Genomic DNA, 23,205 nt, shown 5'->3' on the forward strand with positions numbered 1-23,205 from the left:
TCAGGTTGTTGCAGGGGCAGCTACTGCACCATTAATGGCTTCCCAGGTTTCAGGGCATCTTGACTATAGCAAATATAACCATTCACAAGCTTCCCACATATGCTTTGGCAGGCGATAGGAGGTCCAGGCAAACCAACACTATTTAGGTGTTTAGTATAGTCGCTGACATGCATTCACCTTCTATGTCTGAACCTTTCTACTTTTGGTGCTTGATGTGCTCTCTGAGTTGAAACAGAAATAGTGAAAAATAGCTGTGTGCCTGGAGGTCAGCTGAAGGACCTGCAAGGCTAAAAACCTACATTTACAACTAACCATGATGTACATGTGCCAATGCCGGAGTCTCCTTTTCCTGGAGCAGAGGTGTTATCTCATGTCCTGTCTGGTCTACGTGATGACACAGAATTGCTGCAAACCTGTGTGTCAGCCATTTGTTCCTGGGCTACTCCACATATGCCATTGTTGGAGGGTTTCTGCACACGATACTCATTAGCTGTGTCTTCAGTTGCCAAGGCCGTGGGCTCTGGAATTCCCTCCCTAAAGATCTCGGCCCCTCTAATTCTTAAGACACTCCTTAAAACCTACCTCCTTGACCAAGCCTTTGGTCATCTGTCCTAATATGACTTTATATGTCTCTTTATGTGGTATAATGCTCCCGAGAAGCACCTTGCGACTTTTTATCACATTAAAGGCGCTATGTTAATACAAGTTGATGTTTTTGGCTTTGTATGGAAGAATGGGCCTCCCATTTTGACTGCAAGTAATCATTCTCCATGTGAGGTTATGGTAGCAATTACTGCTTCCTGGCCTTTGAGTCTCAAATTCTTCATATCAGCAATGTTGGCTTAGGTGGTCCTACCGAACTTATGGTCTGTGTTAGAGGCTCCCACTGCAGAAACTACTGGTGTTCCCACTTGCACAATTACAGTACAATATTTTTCCACCTTTTTTTAACTGGCTACAATCAGATGTGTCATGCGCAAGTAAAGTAAGAGTAGTGTTGGAGTGCCCTTGGTTTGTTGGGGCTAAAGGTTTGCACACTTGTTTCGGGGTGACCGAGTTGGTACAGAGACAGTGAACATCCGAAGATCATTGTTAGAATAAATAAATGCTGTTTATTTACAAATTGAACTCTGCAGCTATTCTTGTGTGCTCACGACATCAAACTCTGTCTTCACTCATCAGTGATTAACTCAAGACTCTGCACATAGAGGTAGCCCGCGCTACTCTGTTATTGGATATTAAGATCATGTGACCATACATTACAGTGCTTGTCTTAAAGGTATATTACATATCAGATTATTACAGGTAGTCTCTGAAATTTAAACGCATGGCTTGCAGCACTTCTGAAGCTAATTAGTGGGATAAATGAGAAGAAGATGGAGGAAATGGAGAAGATAAACAAGAACATGAATTTGTAGAACATCTTTAGCATAGCATAATGTCCCAAGATGCCTCAAAAATGCTCAAGGAAAACTAACGATGAATCAAAGGAGAGATTAGGAACAGCAATCAAAAGTTCAGGCAGAGATGGTGATCATCCTATTGGGTGAGAGGATTCTGGAAAAGTGTGCAGAAGGCAAAGCTAGAGAGTATGAGACTTATGTAGCCAAAGACCCATGGCGGGCTGAAAGGAGGGCAATGTCTAAAAGGATAGAGTCACCAAAATGGAAAGTTCTGCTGGAGAAACTAAATAAATAAGGAGGGATGAGGCCAGTTTGAGATTTAACATCAAAGGCAGGTTATTGCCCAGTGTCCACTTAGCATGCATTTTATACAATCTATTTTAAAGGAAGTTGAAAATTATAAAGCAGTTAAGGAAAAGAGTGTTGAACCATTACACCAAAGAGATCAAAGATTTCAGGTTCAATCCCCAGTCTCTTACCTGGTTAGTCTCATTAAGGAGGAGGCTAACTAGCTAAGTTTCTGCTCCTGATCTCTAACTGCGACTCACAGATGAGTGGATTCCAGGCGAGGAAAAGATTATGCACAGATTTAACGGTCTCCGTATCAAGTTGAATAATTTAATTTCACATGAGAGATCACTCCTGCCCAGCATGAACAAGTGCCTTCAGGAAAGGAGGAGAAATGGAAGGAAATCAGAAGGCAAGCTAAAGCAACCAAAAAATCCTTCATGAGATAAGGCATGGAAAGGGTCATGTCTTTGTAGGTAAAAGTCTAACTAGCACAATACTGAAGCAGACTGCTCCTTGTGCGGTTTCCCTGACAATGGAAAACTAGTTAATAAAAGCTGTCTGGAATGAACTAGATCAATATCTTCCAGCCACTTGAGTAGCATGGCTAATATACAATGCAAAACTTTAATTGTTTTTTAAAAATCCTTTAAATATACCATTTCATTTTTTTTAATTACTTGGCTATTTTGATTTAAACTGGATAATAATTGCTTGTGTGACATTATTCATTAATTTTCATGCACTTCTGCTATTACAATATTATCTTATATATTAGAAACCAGGACTGCTGTGAAACGTTGAAATTAAAAAATGTTCTCTTATGAGTGAGGGACTAATGTAATAAAGTTACAATTACATGGTGTGATGAAGAAAATGTAGGAATCATTCACATGGGCCAGAATTTTACATTGCTCTGCCAGCAGGTTTTTAAGTGGTGGAGGGAGAGTGAAATTGAAGGGACGAGATTCCCTCCGAGTTCCTGCCCACCCCAACCACACAGGGATTTTAAGCTGGGGTGGGCAAGGCCTTGGGCAGGAAGCCCACCCTTGCCCCAGTTGAGGCCCTTAAGTGGTCAATTATTGGCCACTTAAGGACTGTTTCCAAGCTCAGCCTCAATTTCTTGGCTGGCGGGGGGACTGAGCTGGCATGGGGGAAGGCTGAAAATCTATCAGGTTACATCTGGAGGTGGGGTGGTGCCTCCATCAGAAGCTCCCTTCTGACTGGGGAGGCTCCCCACCCTCCACCCTTAAGGTCCAGTGGCCTCCGGACCTCACTTTCCCCTTCCCCAGCCTCTCTCCCCCGGGACCCTGATCCCACCCTCCGTGCCCCCCACCCTCCCCGCCCTGGGACCCCTTGAACTTACCTGGGCTTCCGCTCCCTGGATGTAGGCTCCGATGGCCTCCTGAACTTCCTCTTCTGCCCACCGCAGCGCAGTTGCTGCAGGGACTGGAGAGCTGTCGGCCAATCGAGTTGGCTGGCAACTCCCTAAGGCGGGCCTTCCTCCTGAGTGAGATGCAGAAGTCCCGCCTGCAGCTAATTGACGCACGTTCCAGTGTGAAATGGCTGCAGGGTACTTGGAGTTGATGTGATGTGTTCCCCACTGACTCGTCGGATGGCAGGAAATGAGGCCATAGATTTTGCTTAATCTATCAGGCAAGATTTAATCTTGTCTAGCTAGAATGCAAAATCCAGCACAGAGAGCAAGGTACCCAATTTGCACTGCTGATGATTTTTTCAGTCATTCAAGATCACCCCAAAATCATGAGCTCTAGGCCATACTGATCTATTATGTTGCAAATGAGCAGTGTCTTTGCCAGGTAGATACAGCTCCTTCCCTCAGTCATGTCATATTAATTGGGAAGCCTACATGTTGGCCCCACTGCGAAATTTACAAGGTCCTGTTTATCGGTATCCCCGCAGGTGGGAAGCCTGAAACAAAAACAGGATCAGGAACTCTTGCATTTATCGAGCACCTTTCACAACTACGTGACACTCCAAAGTGCGTTAGAGCCAAGAAAGTACTTATGAACTGTTGTCCCTGTTATAATGTAGAAGATGCAACAACCAATTTACTCACAGCAAACAGCAATATGAAATTGACCAGATAACCTGTTTTCCTGATTTTGATTGAGGATTAAATCTTGGACAGAAGGCTGAGATTATCTGTCCTGGTCTTCTTTGCGAAAGTGCCATGGGATCTTTTACATCCACTTGAGATGGCAGACAAGGCTTCGGTTTAATATCTCATCTGAAAGACGGCACCTCCTACAGTATGGTGCTGGAGTGGCAGCCTTGATTGCTTTTAATGCTCAAGTCCTGGACCTGAATTTGACCCTTGGCTGGTGCGAGCGATTGGCTGGCCTGGGACCTGTGGGATACAGGCTCCTGACCGCGATTTCATGCTTGTTGACCAATTAAGGCCCGCCCACCATGAAATGTGTCTTCCCAATGGCCGGGAAGGGCTGGGAGGGAGCAGAGGGCCTGATGGGCACCGGGTCCAATGGCGATCTTGGCGAGCGGCTTGAAAATGTCGAAGGTAGCTCCTTGAAGGTTGCCAGGGAAGAATCACATATTCTGCATTCTGGAGACTGAAGCTATGGCCTCAACAACGGCTGGAGGTGCCAGGCTGGAGGGCAGGTCAGGTGGGCACTCGGCCCCCCCCGTTTTTCAGTCGAGTGCCTCGCGGTGCTCTTGGAGGAGGTGGCTGCCAGGAGGGACACCCTCGTTCCCAGGGATAGAAGGAGGAGGCCACCGGACTGGACAAAAAGAGCTTGGGAGGAGGTGGCAGCCGAGGTCAGCAGCTATGACGTTGTGCGGCGCACATGGGTGCAATGTCACAAAATGACCTGCTGCATTCAGCGTGGGGAAGTGTTAAGGCCTGGCCATCCCCCTATGGAGCTCAGGGGCGTTAAGAGTCTGAGTGCCAACTGCCAATGACGCTGGAGCTGGCCAAGGGGGTGAGCCCTGGCTGCTTGGACTGAGTGCCCTGTTGCTCAAGGGCCATGACTCAAATGTGCCCTGCAAGGTGTTCCTCAGGTGGGAAAATCCAGGCTGCAATGGCGCTGCAGGTAGAGAGCGGACTTATCAATGCTCCTCTGTCCTTTGAGGAGAAGACAGCCCATAACTACATTGAGAGGTCACGGACAGGTGGAGGCCCCTCAAAACTCTTAATATTGAGCAGATCTGAGCAGGGTGCCTTGGAGCTGGAGAGCCATCACGCACCTTATTCACCCGGCCTTGGAGAGGCTGGGGTGTCAGATGAAGGTAAGAGTGCAGTGGGCAGAGGTGAGAGTTTCGTTTGGTGCAAACATTATTGTGTAGTCTCATCATTGATGGGAGCTTCAAAACTGGATTCCCCATTGACCATTGAAAGATGATGGCATCATGATACAGATCTCCATTGTCTCACCAGGGTGCCTGACATGCACAGTGACAGTGTGATGACTTAAACTAATGACATGTCATTGTTCTCCCTTAGATTCGCCATCAGGAACTTGTTCGCAGGACCCCAAGGAGCCACACGTGACGCCAGAGGACCACCGGACTTCAACAGCACCTGCTCTCTGAACCAGGCACCAGTGCAGATACCAGCACCTTGGTGAGCTTTCAATCTTTGGCTAGAATGTCGGAGCACAGCGGTGAGTGTACTTCATACTCGCTTGAGGTGTAGGCAGAGGCAGAGAGTGCCCAGGACGGTGGCTGTTGGAGGACTGCTGGGGACCAGGATGATGCTGAGTCGACAGCAGATGATGAGCCTCTGGAGTCGTCCATTAGATAGCAGGCACTGGATGTCCATTGGGATGTGTGAGAGGATCTGGTGGAGTTCCATGACAGTCTGCATGCCATGGCCTCTGTTGTGGAGGAGTCCATGCGGAGCATGAGCACTGTGTTGACCATGATGGCCGAGCGCACTGCCTCCTCCATTGAGAGAGTGGCAACTCTCATGGAGAGGCAGCTGCAGGGACAGAGTCAAAGGTTCCTGGGGTTGTGCTCAGACCTGAATGCCCTCAGACAGGCAATGGCTGCCGGTGATCATTGCCAGTATGGGAGGTGAACGAGGCACCCAGTACCCCCACCTAGATGCCCATCCATCAATGGTGAGTAGGGGGGCCCAGAGTGACCTCAAGTTGGCACATGAGCTGCTTGTCGTCTCTGTGGGCTCCTCTCAGGGCGCTCTGGATGACAGCAGCAGCTCCTCTGCCCCTTTGCCAGTGACCGTGGCATCTGACGGGGCTGCGAGGACTGGGGAGATGCCAGCAGTGGAACTGGCCGCTCCCTCCCAGGTGGGGCCAACACAGACTCCACTAATCAGTGGACGATTGCCAAGGTCATAAAGGCAACAAGACAGCAGAATCAGCGGCTGCCTCCAGTGCCACTGCCAGTGAGGATTGGGGAGTGAGGGGGGGGGGGTGGGGGGGGAGGTGCGGGGGGGGCACCAAGACACAGCATCCTCAACATAAGTTTAAGGCACCATGAGCACAAGAGGGACAGGTCATGGGTGATCTTCTATTCTGTAATATTTTGTTTATATGTTTACTGGTGTGGAAATGAACACCAGAGATGGTAATGGTAATTTGTTTTGAGTGTGAAAATTACATAAATTTTGCTTTTGTCATAATGGCCTGAGTGTGCTTCATTTATTTTTTAGTGCAGGTTACGCCAGTGTGTAATGCTGGATGTGAGTGGCTCTAAATTTTATTGCACAGGCACTGTGTGAACTTTGGGTTCAAATGAAAGGGTCATTTCAGACATCCTGGACGGAGGCTGCAGCCCTGGCTTGAGGTGGAAGCAGATCTTTGGCAGCTAGCTGAAGGAATGTTGGATCAAGGCATCCCTGGTGTTCCTGCCTCCCAGAAAGATGTAGAGGTCTGCCTCTACACCCTCAGCGTTCTCCTCACTGTGTTCCTCTTTTGTCTGATTACTGGATTCATCCTCTGTAGCCAGTGGAGCTGCCTCAAGATCCTCTTCCTCCAGTGGGACCCCCTTGCCAGTGCTAGATTGTGGAGAGCGCAGCATGCAACCACTACCGGTCACACCCAATCTGGGGAGTATTGTCGTGCTCCTCCTGAACAATCCAGGCATCGGAAGCGCATCGTGAGAAGACCTATGGTCCTCTCTATCACTGCCCTTGTGGAGCCATGACTCCTATTATAACGATGCTCTACCTCTATCCTTGGGGGCAGAGAGGCATCATAAGCCACCTTTTCAACAGATAGCCCTTGTCACTGAGCAGCCATCCATCCAATCGGGCTGGAGCAATGAATATCCTTGGCACCTAGGGGTGTCTGAGGATATAAGCGCCATGGGAGCTGCCAGGGTACCTTGCACAGACTTGCAGAATCTGGATCTAGTGGTCACAAACTATCTAGACGTTCATCGTTTGGAATCCCTTCTTGTTGACAAAGGCACCCTGGATGTGGGGGAACCCAGCAATCACTGCAAAGCCTCTGGCTCACTCAGCCTGGCTGGCCTTGTCTGTACAGAAATAAATAAGTGTCATCACCCCACCTGAACAGAGCTTCTGTCACCAGCTTGACACAACTGTGGACAGCTGATTGGGACACTCCACAAAGATCCCCCCCTGACCCCTGGGACAAGCCGGAAGCATAGAAGTTGAGGGCCACGCTGACCTCCAGAGCCACTGGCATGGGGTTTCCACCCAGACAGGCCCAATCATCTGACATCCCTGGAGAGGCAGAGACTCCATCGGCATTGCAGCTCAGACATATTGAGGTAGCTACACTGCTGCCTGTAAACCCTTGCAGCAGGATAGTGGCACCTTCTGCAGTCCCTTCCACCTTGGACTACCTGCTGGCCCTGTGCCCCTTGTGCCTGTGCCTCTCCTCCAACAGGCTACCCTGCTTGAAGCTGGTCTCCACTCCCTTCTGCCCCTCTCCTCATCCTCAGAGGAAGTGCGTCCAGCGGAGAGCACAATCCACACTCCCAGAGTTACAAAAGGCTGTCTGATGCCTGGAAGGACCCACACAGTCAAAATTCTCCGGGGGCCTTGGAGACACCACTGAATCCTGAAGTGAAGCCTGGGAATACTAAGAGTGAAGCTCAGAACTAAGATGAATCTCTCAAGTGCCAATAAGCAACCAGCAGCAAACTATCTCCAAAACTCCTCACTACTCACACTGGTAATGATGTTGGCCCTTTTTTACCAAGTCCTTGGATGAGGTTTTGTAAAATGTGGGCTGCCCGCCTGCCAGTTTTGCCCGGGCAATGAGCACAAAATCATGGAGGCAACATAAAATCTGGATCAGTTGAGTTTTTATTGGCTTTAAGTGGTTTTTTAATTGATGGCGGGCACAGCTCCAGCACCCGTGCATGCCCTCTGACCTGAAAATTGCACGTGTGCGGGATGACCTTGGGACATTATCTCGCCCAATTTTACACCTGATCGGGTCAGACATGTGCCCGCCCTCCAGGTGTCGAATTCTGCCCCCAGGCAAGTTCAGGATTAGGCAACAGTTCTTTTCAACATATATATTCTAGTCCTAATGGCAATTGAAGAACCCCATTGAGAAATCTGTCACTGTCACTAGTAATATAAAGACTGATAGTAAGAATTTCTATATTTATTTAAATAAGAAAACAAGTTAACAAAGTGAGTGTGTCTGGGGAATTGATAATGGAAAATAAGAGATGGCGGATGAATTAAATAGATATTTTGCTTCGGTCTTCACTATAGAGGAGATAAGTAACATCCTGGAAATAGCTGTAAATCAGGAAATGGAAGGGAGGGAGGAACTCGGGAAATTTCATTCACCAGGGAAGTGGTACTGAGCGAATTGTTGGGGCTGCGGGCTGACAAATCCTCTGGATGGACTTTATCCTAACGACTTGAAAGAAGTGATTATTGGGATAGTTGAATCATTGATGTTAATTTTCTAAAAATCCGTAGATTCGGGAAAGGTCCCATTAGATTGGAAAATAGCAAGCGCAACTCCATAATTCAAAAAGGGCGGGAGCCAGAAAGCAGGAAACTATAGGCAAATTAGCCTAACATCTATCATAGGGAAAATGTTAGAAGCTATTATTAAAGACATTATAGCAGGGCACTTGGAAAAAAATAAAGCAATCAGACAAAGTTAACATGGTTTTGTGAAAGGGAAATCATGTTTAACTAATTTATTGTAGTTCTTTGAGGGAGTCACATGTGCTGTGGAAAAAGAAGAACTGGTGGATATACTGTACTTAGATTTCCAGAAGGCATTTGATAAGGTGCCACATCGAAGGTTATTGCGGAAAATAAAAGTTCATGGTGTAGGGGATAACATATCGGCATGGATAGATGATTGGTTGGCTAACAGGAAGCAGAGAGTTGGCAATAAATGCGTTTTTTTCTGGTTGGCAGGAGGTGGTGAATGGTGTGCCACAGGGATCAGTGCTGGGTCCTCAGCTTCTTACAATCTATACAAATGACTTGGATGAAGGGACTGAGGGTATGGTTGCTAAATTTGCTGATGACACAAAGATAGGTAGGGAAGTAAATTGTGAAGAGGACATCAGGAGGCTACAAAGGGACATAGGTAGGTTAAGAGAGTGGGCAAAGATCTAGCAAATGGAATATAATGTCATCAAATGTGAAATTGTTCATTTTGGCAGGAACAATACGAAGGAAGCTTATTATTAAAATGGTGAGAGATTGCAAAGCTCTGAGATTCAGAGGGATCTGGGTGTCCTAGCGCATGAATCACAAAAGGCTAGGATGCAGGTACAACAAGTAATTAGGGAAGCTAATGGAATGTTATCATTTATTGTGAGGGAAATTGATGGCAAAAGTAGGGAGATTACACTTCAGTTGTACTGGGCACTGGTGAGACCTCATCTGGAGTATTGTCCCTTACTTAAGGAAAGATGTAAATGCTTGAGAAGCAGTTCAGAGAAGGTTTACTAGACTAATACCAGGAATGGCTGGGTTGTCTTATGAGGAAAGGTTGGACTGGCTATGCTTGTAACTGCTGGAGCTTAAAAGAGTAAGAAGCAACTTGATTGAAACCATTCAGATCCTGAGGGGTCTTGGCAGGTGGATGTGGGGAGGATGTTTCCTCTTGTGGGAGTCATTGTTTAAAGACAGATGAGGAGAATTATTTTCTCTCAGAGATAGTGAGTCTTTGGAACTCTCTTCCTCAAAAGCATATGAGATACTTGCCTTTATTAGCTGAGGCATAGAATATAAGAACAGGGAGGTTATGCTGGAACTGTATAAAACACTGGTAAGGCCGCAACTAGAGTATCACGTGCAGTTCTGGAATCTGCATTATAGGAAGGATGTGATTGCACTAGAGAGAGTGCAGAGGAGATTTACCAGGATGTTGCCTGGGCTGGAGAGTTTTAGTTATGGGGAGAGATTGGATAGACTGGGGTTATTTTCCCTGGAGCAGAGGAGATTGAGGGGAGACATGATTGAGGTGTATAACATTATGAGAGGCATAGATAGGGTAGACAGGAAGGAACCTTTCCCCTTGGTGAAGGGATCAATAACCAGGGGGCATAGATTTAGGGTAAGGGGCAGGAGGTTTAGAGGGGATGTGAGGAAGAATTTTTTCACCCAGAGGGTGGTGGGAATCTGGAACTCACTGCCTGAAAAGGTGGTAGAGGCAGATACCCTCATAACATTTAAGAAGTATTTGGATGTGCACTTGCAATGCCATGGCATACAAGGCTATGGGCCCAGTGCTGGAAAATGGGATTAGAATAGTTAGGTACTTGTTTGACTGGCGCGGACTCGATGGGCCGAAGGGCCTTTTTCTGTGCTGTAGACCTTTATGACTCTAATATTTTTGAGGAAGAGCTGGATTGTTTCTTGATTAACAAGGGGTGAAAGGTTATTGGAGGTAAGCAGGAATGTGGGGTTGAAGTTACCATCAGATCAGCCATGATCTTATTGAATGGCGGAGCAGGCTCGAGGGGCCGAGAGGCATACACCTGCTCCTAGTTCGTATGTTCGCACGATATTAGACTTGCCCCATTCAGGATTTTTCATAAGCCTCTAAAGTGGCTGCCAACTCTAACTTTATATTCTTTTGGGTTACAAAACCCATGCCATCAGAGTCAGCAGGAGGAAGCCTGCACTTCTGACTCAACAAGAGTTATGTTCACCTTTGTCAGACTGCTCCAACCTCCTCACTGTGACTTACCTGAAGGTTGTTGATTGCAAAGCAGGCAGCCCAACCTTATGTCTTGGTTCATGTGAGTTGCCTGTGGAGGTGAAACCAGTGTTGGCATCTCTTGGCGAGTATGTTAATGAGGCCAGAGGACCAATTCCCATTGATCCAGAGGCTGACCGGTTTCCATCTGCAATGAAAATATCTGTAGATCACTAGGCATGTGTAAGGTAGAGAAATCAAACTGGTAACTGAAAAAATGACACCCATTTTTCAATTTCTCCACTGCTATTAGAGCTCAAATTAATTAATTTTGCTGATGCAGATGTGTTACCATCCCCGTGGGTAAACCTAACACTAAAGTCACCAAATGTACTGAATGACCTCCAAGTGAAGAAATTAACAACATGAAACAACTTACTTTAACATGAATTAGAGCCAACATCAATTAAAAATGAATTAAGTATCAAATGATACTTCATAAAGAAAGGTAAATTTCATTTTAAATAGTTAATACAACAAAGATATATCTTACACAACCACAAGCACCCACATCACTCACCAGTGATATGTAGCGCTATGTGGTTACCTGGTTCCACAATATGTTGCTCTTTATTCATGCAGGATAGGTCAGGGTAGGTCCGACAACAGCTTTCACCTCCTGAATTTCATGGGTGCAATTATCATCTACAAGGCACACTTCTGCGAATCCTATCTCTTGTGTCATGACAGTCCTGGTAATGTAGCTTTCCAGGGTTTTTTTTCAACCAACTGACCAATAGCACCCCAGTTCATGACTTGGCCACTTCTGAGAAAACAACCAACTTTTTAGTATCTCCATGCTATTCACACAGCTTTCCAGGTTTTAGACCTTTTTAGCCAGCTTGCACAGTACTTCTAAAAGTTTTTGTCTCCTTTTCTCCCGAATACAAAAACTGATCTCTGCCTGAAAATTATTTATTTCTTCTCCTCACAATAATTCTCTGTGTTCTCTTTCCATCTCTGTCTGTTTTCTCTTTGTGTCTGCTTCTGTATGTTAATCACGTCCACCCTCCAGCTCTCCTGCTTGTAGCTCCTCTGTGCCCGCCATGGCTTCTGTATGTTAACTTCCTTCCTGTTGGTATTGGTTCCAGGTCAAGAGTCGTCAGGTCACATTGACCAGTATTTCTTATTATCCATGAAAATTACAATTGATCTCTTTACAATTAATGCAAATTCTTAAAAGTCATTTTCAAACATTATTTTAAAAAGCAATTACAGATCCCACCGACATTTTAAAGAATTTGCAAATTTTCCTTACTGTACTACTTCTGGGTCAAAGGTTGCCACAGGTGCAACTCAGACAGCAGAACATGAGCTCAGTTCAGATGTTAATGTCCTAAACTGAGATATGTTTAAAATTAAATCATGGACAAAGCTTCTCCAATTACAGATATATACAGATCAAAGGCATACTTATGGATTTCTCAGAGGTATAAGGAACCCTGAAATGAGTAAAATACTTCCAGTAAATTGGTTGGCTTTAATTATTTCAGATTGTTGACTGAAGCTTCAATAGGTTTAAACCAAAGTGGCCTGTAGATTCTTGGCCAATAAGGTGACTCAGAATCAATGACTTACATGAGGACCTGTGGAATTGATTACAGTAAACCAATGAGTCAGAATTTGATTGACATCATACCAGAAGGAACATCATACCAGAACAACTACTCAATTTTGAGCAGAAATCAACAAATTTGCCTTTGAGTCACTCTGTGACATATAATTGCTCTTTGGCATTGGTTCCATGAGCAATACTTTTACTTATAATGAAACAACCATATTCTTTTATCTAGTTGTTCATTCCATTTATTGGACTAGTTTTTTTATTCTTCATTCCATTTACATTGCAAGTAGAATTCTTCACATAAATGCAACAAGACTGAAATGCTCACTGGAGCACTGAATTAGTGGATATCAAAAATTTCTTCTTATAACGTGCAACAAATTGGATCTCCATGGCTTACCAATAAGAAGATTTTGGTGATCCTCACAAGGGAAAATATACAATTCTCTTGCTTCTTCCACTCTGACAAGTATACCAGTCAACAAAAATGATACTGCCTCTGGACACATGAACTTGGAACTGTCATATTTTTGAAACACTAAACATGAACTAAATGTTCTGCAGCGACTAAAGGTTTCTAAGACACGTTTTCTACACGTTATTTTTTCTTTCTTTCATCTGACCTTGAGCACGTTTCCTCCAAATTATAGAGAAGGTTGAAAATAACAATTGCACCTGTATTTACTTGGAAAATGTGGATCTCAATGAAACAACTTGGAGAATCTATTAATTAAGAACATGTGTCACGTTAGATTGAGTTTGGATTCCTCTGGCTTAATCTGCAACTATGCACCTTTAATTCTATTCATTCTGCTTATTTGAGTAAATGAGCTTCAACATTCTGTTGTCCAATTATGAAAACTGTACTGTGAAATGGGATCTATGATGCAAAACTCTTCAGTTGTGCTAATAATTATAAGTGAGCATATTTCTATCCATTCATGCTGCAAGAGACATGCCCTTCAGCTCATGTTTTTAACTCTGTACATTGAATGGTAAAACAGATCCAGTTTTACTTAACAAAATTTGACACAAAAACACTGAAGTAACCTGGCATAGTGCATTATATTAAACAGAAAGTCTTACATTCACAAACAGCAGACATCTCCAAGTGCTTTACAGCCTATGATATACTTTCGGAAGTGTCGTCACTGTCATAATGTAGGAAATGCAGCAGCCAACAAGCATACGGTAAACTCCCACAAACCGCCATGTGAAAATGACCAGATAATCTGTTTTTGTGGTGTTTATTGAGGTATAAATACTGACCACGACCAGGGATAACTCCCCTGGTCTTCTTCAAAATAGTGCCGTGGGATCCCCCCAAGCAGGCAGATGGGGCCTCAGTTTAATGTTTCATACAAAAGACAGCAGGTCCTCCAGTGCAGTATTCCCTCAGCAATGTACTGGAATAGCAGTTTTGATGTTGACATTTCAAGTCCTCATGACCCTTCAACAGAACTAGGTGAATCCAAGGAAGGGGTGAAATATAAACTGGTTTAAGGTTGGGGTCGGGGGGAGGGCGGGTTGGAGGAGAGAAGTGGAGGAGGGTGGTGTGGTTGTAGGGACAAGCAAGCAGTGATAGAAGCAGATCATCAAAAGATGTCACAGACAAAAGAACAAAAGAACACATAGTTGTTGAAGTTGGTGATATTATCTAAACGATTGTGCTAATTAAGAATGGATGGTATGGCACTCAAGGTATAGCTCTAGTGGGGGTGGGGGGGAGAATAAAAGATTTAAAAATATTTAAAAATAATGGAAATAGGTGGGAAAAGAAAAATCTATATAATTTATTGGAAAAAACAAAAGGAAGGGGGAAGAAACAGAAAGAGGGTGGGGATGGAGGAGGGAGTTCAAGACCGAAAGTTGTTCAATTCAATATTCAGTCCGGAAGGCTGTAAAGTGCCTAGTTGGAAGATGAGGTGTTGTTCCTTCAGTTTGCGTTGGGCTTCACTGGAACAATGCAGTTCCAAGGAAAGACATGTGGGCAAGAGAGCAGGGTGGAGTGTTAAAATGGCAAGCGACAGGGATGTTTGGCTCATTCTTGTGGACAGACCGCAGGTGTTCTGCAAAGCGGTCGCCCAGTTTACGATTGTTCTCTCCAATGTAGAGGAGACCGCATTGGGAGCAATGAATACAGTAGACTAAGTTGGGGGAAATGCAAGTGAAATGCTGCTTCACTTGAAAGGAGTGTTTGGGCCCTTGGACAGTGAGGAGAGAGGAAGTGAAGGGGCAGGTGTTACATCTTTTGCGTGGGCATGGGGTGGTGCCATAGGAGGGGGTTGAGGAGTAGGGGGTGATGGAGGAGTGGGCCAGGGTGTCTCAGAGGGAATGATCCCTACGGAATGCCGATAGGGGGGGTGAAGGGAAGATGCGTTTGGTGGTGGCATCATGCTGGAGTTGGCGGAAATGGCGGAGGATGATCCTTTGAATGTGGAGGCTGGTGGGGTGATAAGTGAGGACAAGGGGGACCCTATCATGTTTCTGGGAGGGAGGAGAAGGTGTGAGGGCGGATGCACGGGAGATGGGCCGGACACGGTTGAGGGCCCTGTCAACGACCGTGGGTGGAAAACCTCAGTTAAGGAAGAAGGAGGACATGTCAGAGGAACTGTTTTTGAAGGTAGCATCATTGGAACAGATGCGACGGAGGCGAAGGAACTGAGCGAATGGGATGGAGTCCTTACAGGAAGCGGGGTGTGAGGAGCTGTAGTCGAGGTAGCTGTGGGAGTCGGTAGGCTTGTAATGGATATTGGTGGACAGTCTATCACCAGAGATTGAGACAGAGAGGTCAAGGAAGGGAAGGGAAGTGTCAGAGATGGACCATGTGAAAATGATGGAGGGGTGGAGATTGGAAGCAAAATTAATAAATTTTTCCAGGTCCCGACAAGAGCATGAAGCAACACCAAAGTAATCATTGATGTACCGGAGAAAGATTTGTGGAAGGGGGCCGGAGTAGGAATGGAACAAGGAATGTTCCACATACCCCATAAAGAGACAGGCATAGCTGGGGCCCATGCGGGTACCCATAGCCACACCTTTTATTTGGAGGAAGTGAGAGGAGTTGAAGGAGAAATTGTTCATTGTGAGAACAAGTTCAGCCAGACGGAGGAGAGTAGTAGTGGATGGGGATTGTTCGGGCCTCTGTTCGAGGAAGAAGCTAAGGGCCCTCAGACCATCCTGGTGGGGGATGGAGGTGTAGAGGGATTGGACGTCCATGGTGAAGAGGAAGCGGTTGGGGCCAGGGAATTGGAAATTGTTGATGTGATGTAAGGTGTCAGAGGAATCACGGATGTAGGTGGGAAGGGACTGGACAAGGGGAGAGAGAAGGGAGTAAAGATAACGAGAAATGAGTTCTGTGGGGCAGGAGCAGGATGACATGATCGGTCTACCGGGACAGTTCTGTTTGTGGATTTTGGGTAGGAGGTAGAAGCGGGCGGTCCGAGGTTTGGCGACTATCAGGTTGGAAGCTGTGGGAGGAAGATCCCCAGAGGAGATGAGGTCAGTGAGAGTCCTGGAAACAATGGCTTGATGTTCAGTGGTGGGGTCATGGTCCAGGGAGAGGTAGGAGAAAGTGTCTGCGAGTTGACACTCAGCTTCCGCGAGGTAGAGGTCAGTGCGCCAGACAACAACAGCACCACCCTTGTCAGCGGGTTTGATGACAATGTCAGGGTTGGACCTAAGAGAACGGTGAGCAGTAAGTTCAGAGAGAGAGAGATTAGAATGGGTGAGAGGAGCAGAGAAATTGAGACGACTTATGTCGTGCCGACAGTTCTCAATGAAAAGATCAAGAGAAGGTAAGAATCCAGAGGGAGGGGTCCATGTGGAGGGAGAATACTGGAGGTAGGTAAAAGGATCTGTTGAACGGGGAGAGGACTCCTGCCCAAAGAAGTGAGCCCGGAGACGAAAACGGCGGTAGAAGAGTTCAGCATCGTGCCGAGCCCGAAATTCATTGAGGTGAGGGCGTAGGCGTATGAAACTAAGTCTTTTGCTGAGCACTGAACGTTCAGCATCGGAGAGGGGAAGGTCAGGGGGTATAGTGAATACACGGTTGGGGCTGGGATTGGAAGATGGGGTGGGGACGGAGGGACAGGCAGGGGTGGAGGGTCCTAGATGGGTGTTGGTGTCGATGAGTTGTTGGAGCTTGTGTTCCTTAGCACTTGAGAGAAAGAGAAAAAACTTCTTGTTGAGACGTAGGATGAGGTGAAGGATAAAATGAAACTGGGGGCACGCGCAGCTTTGAAAAAGGGTATGGCGGTGCTGCTGGAGGGAGAGGTCGAGTGTGTTCATATGGCGGCGCATGGCACTGAGTGTGGATCTCAGAATGTGATGGGAACAGCAGTCCGAGAAATGTTTTATGTCCCTGAGATACCTGTAATCCTGGGTGAGTTCGAAACATGAGGGGTGGAATTTCAGTTGAAATCCACGTGGGGTAAGTCGGAGACAGAGACAGTCACTGAGAAAGGAGATATGGCTGTGAAAGCAGGTTTTAGTAAACACCTTGTCAAACACCAGGAGATAAATGGAAAGCAATGAAGGTGAGCAAGGCAAAAGAGAGATATGGAAATCTTGTCGCAGAGACGAACAGAACTTCTTAAAGGTAGGCATTTCTTGAAGAGCAGTGGCAGTCAATTAAGCACAGAGATAAAAACAAAAAAACTGCAGATGCTGGAAGTCCAAAACAAAAACAGAATTACCTGGAAAAACTCAGCAGGTCTGGCAGCATCGGCGGAGAAGAAAAGAGTTGACGTTTCGAGTCCTCATAACCCTTCAACAGATCTAGGTGAATGCAAGGAAGGGGTGAAATATATTCACCTAGTTCTGTTGAATGGTCATCAAGCTATTGTTTCCAGGAATGTCACTGACCTCATCACCTCTGGGGATCTTGCTCCCACAGCTTCCAACCTGATAGTTGCCCAACCTCAGACCGCCCGCTTCTACCTCCTAACCAAAATCCACAAACAGAACTGTCCCGGTAGACTGAACGTGTCCACTTGCTCCTGCCCCACAGAACTCATTTCTCGCTATCTTGACTCCCTTCTCTCTCCCCTTGTCCAGTCCCTTCCCACCTACATCCGTGATTCCTCTGACACCTTACATCACATCAACAATTTCCAGTTCCCTGGCCCCAATCGCTTCCTCTTCACCATGGACGACCAATCCCTTTACACCTCCATCCCCCACCAGGATGGTCTGAGGGCCCTTAGCTTCTTCCTTGAACAGAGGCCCGAACAATCCCCATCCACCACTACTCTCCTCCGTCTGGCTGAACCTGTTCTCACACTGACCAATTTCTCCTTCAACTCCTCTCACCTCCTCCAAATAAAAGGTGTGGCTATGGGTACCCGCATGGGCCCCAGCTATGCCTGTCTCTTTATGGGGTATGTGGAACATTCCTTGTTCCAGTCCTACTCCGGCCCCCTTCCACAACTCTTTCTCCGGTACATTGATGATTACTTCGGCGTTGCTTCATGCTCTCGTTGGGACTTGGAAAAATTTATTAATTTTGCTTCCAATCTCCACCCCTCCATCATTTTCACATGGTCCATCTCTGACACTTCCCTTCCCTTCCTTGACCTCTCTGTCTCAATCTCTGGTGATAGACTGTCCACCGATATCCATTACAAGTCTTCCGACTCCCACAGCTACCTCGACTACAGCTCCTCACACCCCGCTTCCTGTAAGGACTCCAACCCATTCTCTCGGTTCCTTCGCCTCCGTCGCATCTGTTCCAATGATGCTACATTCAAAAACAGTTCCTCTGACATGTCCTCCTTCTTCCTTAACCGAGGTTTTCCACCCACGGTCGTTGACAGGGCCCTCAACTGTGTCCGGCCCATTTCCCGCGCATCCGCCCTCACACCTTCTCCTCCCTCCCAGAAACATGATAGGGTCCCCCTTGTCCTCACTTATCACCCCACCAGCCTCCGCATTCAAAGGATCATCCTCCGCCATTTTCGCCAACTCCAGCATGATGCCACAACCAAACACATCTTCCCTTCACCCTTCGGCATTCTGTAGGGATCGTTCCCTCCGGGACACCCTGGTCCACTCCTCCATCACCCTCTACTCCTCAACCCCCATCTATGGCACTACCCCTTGCCCACGCAAAAGATGTAACAACTGCCCCTTCACTTCCTCTCTCCTCACCTTCCAAGGGCCCAAACACTCCTTTTAAGTGAAGCAGCATTTCACTTGCATTTCCCCCAACTTAGTCTACTGTATTCGTTGCTTCCAATGCGGTCTCCTCTACATTGGAGAGACCAAACGTAAACTGGGCGACCACTTTGCAGAACACCTGCGGTCTGTCTGCAAGAATGACCCAAACCTCCCTGTCGCTTGCCATTTTAACACTCCACCCTGCTCTCTTGCCCACATGTCTGTCCTTGGCTTGCTGCATTGTTCCAGTGAAGCCCAACGTAAACTGGAGGAACAACACCTCTTCTTCCTACTAGGCACTTCACAGCCTTCCGGACTGAATATTAAATTCAACAACTTTAGGTCTTGAGCTCACTCCTCCATCCCCACCCTCTTTCTGTTTCTTCCCGCTTCCTTTTGTTTTTTTCCAATAAATTATATAGATTTTTCTTTTCCCACCTATTTCCATTATTTTTAAATATTTTTAAATCTTTTATGCTCCCTCCACCCCCACTAGAGCTATACCTTGAGTGCCCTACCATCCATTCTTAATTAGCACATTTGTTTAGATAATATCACCAACTTCGACACCTATGTGTTCTTTTGTTCTTTTGTCTGTGACATCTTTTGATGATCTGCTTCTATCACTGCTTGCTTGTCCCTACAACCACACCACCCCTCTCCGCTTCTCTCCCCCCACCCAACCCGCACCCCCCCTCCCCCACCTTAAACCAGCTTATATTTCACCGCTTCCTTGGATTCACCTAGTTCTGTCGAAGGGTCATGAGGACTCGAAACGTCAACTCTTTTATTCTCCGCCGATGCTGCCAGACCTGCTGAGTTTTACAAGGTAATTCTGTTTTTGTTTTGGATTTCCAGCATCCGCAGTTTTTTGTTTTTATGGCAGTTTTGATGTTTGCTCTCAAGTAAGTAGAACTTGAACCTAGAACCCAGTGATTCAAAGGCGAGGCTGCTGCCAACTGAACCACAGGTGATAGACAAGCCCCTCAGAGATTGTTAGTTCATGATCAGAAACGCGTTTATGTTGAACATTTGGAGGACGATTGCAAAATGAGCTGACCCGTGAATCAACAAATGGTACATAGAAGCTTATTTTCGCCACTCAATCATTTATTCAATCATTTGCCAATATTTCCCGGATCTCACTTAGGCCAAAATTTATGCTGCTTCTTGGCAATCAAGGCCTAATTTTCTGCGGTGCTCATTTACCAATGGTGGAATGTAAAAACCAGCTGAAAACAATTGCAATATCAGGCTGATATGGGCTGCTGTCTTCCACCAGTCATACCAGGAGGGTGGGATTTTGACAAATTTTGGTTGTGATTGTTCAATATAGTGCAGGCCTGAGTAGGAAACCTTTATTTAAAAATTCCAAAGAAAATATCTTTAAAAATTCCAGAAATCAGGTGATTTTAGGCCAGGAAGCATCCCAATGTTTGGTGTAAAGCGACCCCTGTTGTAAATGTAGTCAATTTACTTGAGCTGATCTTTTCCAAGGGAGGGGAGATTTGCTAGTAGGCAGAAGAGGGTTTTGCCGAATGTACCTCCCATTCACGAGGTGACGAGTCCATTCTTTAATGACAAAAGTAAGTTCTGCAGCATTCTCACCAGTTGGAAAACATGGCTCACAATCTAAAGCTAGGCCTCATATTGAAACAACTTTATTGCACCAGTTTCTATTGTGACTATTGGCTGTAGGTTAACGGGGTTGGAAAAATCACTGCTAGGACACCAAAGGTCCCTCCTGTACTAAGTGCTCCATGATAGTAATGTACGTGGTAGGAGAAAATTAAAAACAATTGGGAGGGATTTCATGTGATGATAGATCCATCCTCTGTGCAGCACAACGGGTCCATCATAGCGGGCATATTCACTTATGCAGGCATGCTTAAAGAGACAACTTATGACTAATGCCAGCTTCTTCAAGAAGACCTCCTCTAACACCCATTTCGCACAGCCGGGGATGGGGTGGCTGCTTACTGTACTGCCCACCTGGAACTTCCAGAATGATTGTCATCTGCTGCACGTTCTAGTACTTTGCCCTGCAAAAAAGCCATAGGATTGATGTCAGCGACTAAGCTGGCAAAGTCATCGGAAAACAAGGGAGTGAGAATGACTGATTCAGTCAATAAAGGTATGCTTGGGTAGATTGCTTCTAATGCGGATGACTTCCCCCAGCATTCCTGTGTTCATTCTTCTCCAGCTTTCACAAATTTCCAGGATTTAGGAGTTACAAATGCGACACCTCAATTTTTTTTCCAATGATCACCCTGCAATCAAAATTCCAATGGTGGGAGAGACTGGAGAAGCTGGGGTTGTTCTCCTAAGAGCAAAGGACCTTAAGAGGAGATTTAACAGAATTGTTGGAAGTCATGAGAAGCTCTGATAGACTAAATATGGAGAAATTGTTTCCAGTGCAGAAGGGTCAGTAGCCAGAAAACACCAATTTAAAGTGAATGGCAAAATAATCAGAGTTGACAATTGGGAAAACATTTTTTATGCAGCTAGTTGTAATGATCTGGCATGCACTGCCTGAAAGGATGATGCAACCAGATTTGACTTGACAGCCCCTTGGCAACTCCTGACTGGAAATATACTGCCGTTCTTTCACTGTCGCTGGTCAAAATCCTGGAACTCCTTTCTCAACAGCGCTGTGGGTGTACCTTTGCCACATGGACTGCAGCAGTTCAAGAAGGCAGCTCACCATCACCTTCTCAAGGGCAATTAGGGAGGGGCATTAAATACTGGCTCAGCCAGTGAAGCCCACATCCTGTGAATGAATAATAAAAAAAGGATTTAATAACTTTCGAAGGGGAATTTGATAAATACTTGCAGAGCGAAAGTTTCCAGAGCTCTATGGAAAGAGCAGGAGAGTGGGATTAATGGATTGCTCTTTCAAAGATGGGCCAAATGACCCCTGGTTTTCAGCTGTATCATTCAAAGGTTCTATTGTGTCATTTACCTCACGAGTTTTGCTGGAAACATCATAACGCAATTTACAGAAATGAAGAGGAACTGTTCACAGTGGCAGATCAGTCGGTAACCAGAAGACACAGATTCAAGGTAACTGGCAAAAGAATAAGAACTGACAAAATGAAACATTATTTTTAAGCAGTCACTCATTATGATTGGGAATGCAGTGCCTGAAAGGGTGGAGGAAGCAGATTCAATCATAAATTTGAAACATAAATTGGATAAGTACTTGGAAGGAATTTGAATATTTGAGGAAAGAGGAGAGCAAGATTACTTATATATATCTTTTCTTTATTCTTTTATGGGATATGAATGTCGGCAAAGCCCGCATTTACTTCCAATCCCTAATTGCCCTTTAACTGAGTGACTTGCTAAGCCCTTTCAGAAGCAACCACAGTCCACTTCTAGGGTCACGTGTAGGCCAGTCCAAGTAAGGCCAGCAGGTTTCCTTCCCTAAAGAACATTAGTCCTTTGGACATACCTAAAGGATATGTTTTAACAACAATCGATGATTGTTGTCACGGTTGCCATTACTGATAGTAACCAGTAATTACTGAGATCACTTTTCAATTCCAGATTTATTAATTAAATTTAAATTCCACCAGCGTTCATAGTAGGATTTGAACCCACATCCCTAGAGAATTATCCTGGGTTTTGCAATTACTAGTTTAGTGACATTACCACTACACCACTATCTCCCCAATTATGTTAGGTAATATAATATAGATTGTATTATAATATATTACATTTTATAAGATTATACAAAAGAGATTATATAATATAGATCATATGCATAATTATATGTATATAATTATATAGATCTGCTGAAAAACTGGAACCTTCACAATGGGTTGACTGACTTTCTTCTGTGCTGTCTGATTCTATGATTCACTTTAGCATGATCCAGGTTTACAACTTGGGAAACTGAATTACAGTTCAATTTTATGAAATTGACCATGAAAGTAAAACCGTCACACATTCTATGTGGCAGCATTTTACTGCGGTTTACTGGCTAGAACATATTGCAACGTGTAAATGAGTGACATTAGACATCATGCTATTTCTTGGCCTCTCTATTCTTATTGTGCTGGTGGGACTGATCCAATTGGTCAGAAAATCAATTCCTATTGCATCCAATTTTGAACAAATACACCATTATTACCATTAGCCGTGTCAGAAATGTTCTAGGTGGTTAATGTAGCTGGGTAGTGCAGTTTTGCTATTTTTATTTTATCCCAATGCTGAATATTTAATTTTTTTTTTGCAACAATCACAATCACTTTGAATCATTGAATCTAATTGCACAGAAGGAGGCTATTTGGCCTGTTATGTTCTTTCAATGGACTCTCCAATTTCTCCCACTCTGCTGCTCTTCCCTTTTACTCTTGCAATTTATTTTTTCATTGTAAGTATCTATCCAATTCTGCTCTGAAAGTAAAATATCTCTTCATCTCTCTCTGCTTCTTTTGCCAGACCTGAGAGTGACAACAGCCCTTTTTCACCATGTTTCACACCTGTCATGAGTACAGTGGAAGGATGGAACATCTTCATCCTAGGCAGATGGGTTTGCCCCTTTGTTGCCTGGTGAGACCTGCCCCTACCAAAGGGTCTTCTCTATATGACATTCTATCATGCACTTTTATCCAGATGTAGTCACGGT

The sequence above is a fragment of the Carcharodon carcharias genome, chromosome 11 (assembly GCF_017639515.1).
Source record: "Carcharodon carcharias isolate sCarCar2 chromosome 11, sCarCar2.pri, whole genome shotgun sequence".
Lineage (NCBI taxonomy): Eukaryota > Metazoa > Chordata > Chondrichthyes > Lamniformes > Lamnidae > Carcharodon > Carcharodon carcharias.